At 53.1% G+C, this 2,449-nt stretch overlaps 1 non-coding gene across 1 annotated transcript; it reads left to right on the top strand.

Moving 5' to 3' along the window:
* Positions 1-2,105: 2,105 nt before the first annotated feature.
* Positions 2,106-2,177, top strand: TRNAE-UUC. Its single transcript has one exon. It is a non-coding gene; the product is annotated as a tRNA-Glu (tRNA).
* The last annotated feature ends 272 nt before the right edge of the window (positions 2,178-2,449 follow it).

The raw sequence follows: 2,449 nt of genomic DNA, 5'->3' as shown, positions 1-2,449 counted from the left end.
GGTCACACCCTCATTCCTGGACAGCAGACCCTGGCCCCGGGTCTGTTGGTAAATACTGAACCAGCACACCGCTATTCTTTAAGCAGCACACCAGCTCTCTAAGGTAAAAAGCCCTGCCTTGGAGTATCTGCCTATTTCCGTGGTGTAAATACTCTCCAGCACGGCCATCTCAGGCTACCCATGTGATGCCACGGAATGCAGAGTTAGAAAGAGAAGCTAAAATTCGACCTGGTGAGCTGCTAGGAGCCTGACCCAGCTCCCCACCGTTCCTAGCCTGAAGTCATGCCCAAGATGGGTGGTGGGGGAGAACTATCTATCCAGAATGAAGATTGAGTTGCTGAACGGTATATTGTCCTGGACTGTGCTTTGTTATTTAAAGTGACCATAGAGCTCTGTGTTACCGCTCAAGTTCTCATCCAGTGGCAGGGGAAAAACGGAACCAATTTCAGTTCGGGGATAGTAAGAGACCAAGGAAAGCTGCATTCTGGTTATATCCTAAGGATGGTGCCTGTCCAATGTATGGGTTACAAGGGGAACTTTTATCTTTAAAACTGGGAAGGTACTTTTAAAAGAGAATTATCACGTGGACATACAAAACTGAAAGGCATACGTGAAATCTCTGCCCTCAGATTGAGAAGCACCGATGTAGGACAGTCTGTAGTTGTTTTGGAGAGTTTTCTTTACTGTTCCAAAACAGATGCCCCCCGAAGGAAGGCAGCAGCTGTCTCACTGACTGAAAAACAAGTGAAACTGTTCGAGGATGCAAAGATCGTACAGGAAGGACCCCCCACCCCCAAAGACGCGCATAAGACCTACCTCACACGTATACTACTAAGATTAACCGTGCAAACATACTGGCACGTGTCTGACACACAGAGCAGGTTTTCAGTCGGTAGGTTGTGGTTTTCCTTCAGCGACTTCATGAAGTTCCAATGGTGCTGGATGATGTCGACTCCCTCTTCGGGAGCTTCATCCGTGTTCATATGTAAGAACCGTTTCTGTTTCCACTCTTGCTGATGAATGTCACAATGGAAGCCTTAGAGAGCCTCGGTTAGGGGAAGAGCGGGAACCTTCTAAGACCCTTTGGCCGGTGGGGAGAGAGGAGGGAGTAAACGGGAACCAGAACCAGCTTTTAAGCGGGCTCCCACGCGTTCGGCGCTCGCGAAAACAACTTCTGTGTAGTTTAAGCCGCCACGAGGCAACCGGGACCGCAGCTCTCCCACCCCGGCTGCCCGAATAACTGGCCCTTTGTGCTTCCTCATCCACGGGGCCGATTGTAAGGCAGAAACTGTGCCCGGAAAGATGCTGCTTCCAGCCGAGACCGGGCTGGGAAACAGCGGGGACCTTCCCTCTATCACGCCTGCTGGCAATGAGGGACTTTCTCCGGTTTTTTAAAGTATGTTCACAGACCACCATCGCCTACTTTCAGTGACACGAATCCTGCCTTTTACCGTTCGGTCAACAGAACCTGGACTGTTCCAGGCTTCCAGGCAGCCCTGCCTCCTGTTTCTTGAGAGGAAAGGGAAAGTTTCTGGGGACTGGACGGGGCCTGCGTACGGCCCCGCACAGTGCGGAGGGGAGAGGGACACACCCCGGGCGCTGGGGACACCCGGGCTTGGCGGCCCAGGGGACGCGGCCCGTACGTTTCCTCAGGCGTGCGGGTCTGCCCGGCTGCACCGAGACGGGTCTGCTGCGCTGCGAGCGGCTACCCCGCGGCTGGTCACTGGCCGCCAGGGACCCGGCGCCCAGCCCACTCCGGCCTCTGTGGAGGCGCTTTTACGTCCTTCCAAAGGAATGTCAGTCCTTTGGTGGTCTGCCCATTTCTTGTGAGAAATTATGAATAATGACTCATCAATCTAGAATCTACACCGGTGTATACGTGGTGTCTAAAAATCAGGAGACTGGATGAGGTCATAAAAGACGCGAACGTGGAAGAAAAAGAGATTCGAGCGCCCTCCTCATAGCGCGGAAGAATAGAGGGCGGGCCGGAAGGCATCTCCGCATGCGCAGAAGCAGGTCTAACGAAGGTTGACGGAAGAGGCGGGGCGGGAGGAAGCTGAGGCTAAAGACATAATTTGTCTAGATTTGCGTTGGTTATCGTCGTCTCCCACATGGTCTAGCGGTTAGGATTCCTGGTTTTCACCCAGGCGGCCCGGGTTCGACTCCCGGTGTGGGAACGTCTGACCTTTTAGGACAAAAGAAAAGCAATTCAAACCCCCCTTAACTAGGGGGTGGGGGGACTAGATTAGTGCTTTTAGAAAACGCTGTAACCCCATTTCAGAGCAGCCAGGAGAGAATGAAGCTGGAGGGAATCAAGGTCTGCCCTAGAGCGGGCGTCGGCACACAGCCGACGCAAACCTGGTCCGCTGGCAGAAGCAGGAGGAAAGGAAGTAACTCGGAACAGTGGCAAGTTAGCTTTTGAAATAAGACTTTAAATCTGAGGAGCAGG

The sequence above is a fragment of the Monodon monoceros genome, unplaced genomic scaffold (assembly GCF_005190385.1).
Source record: "Monodon monoceros isolate NGI ecotype Baffin Bay Population unplaced genomic scaffold, NGI_Narwhal_1 Super_Scaffold_8, whole genome shotgun sequence".
NCBI lineage: Eukaryota > Metazoa > Chordata > Mammalia > Artiodactyla > Monodontidae > Monodon > Monodon monoceros.
This window is presented reverse-complemented; position numbering and strand designations above follow the sequence as displayed.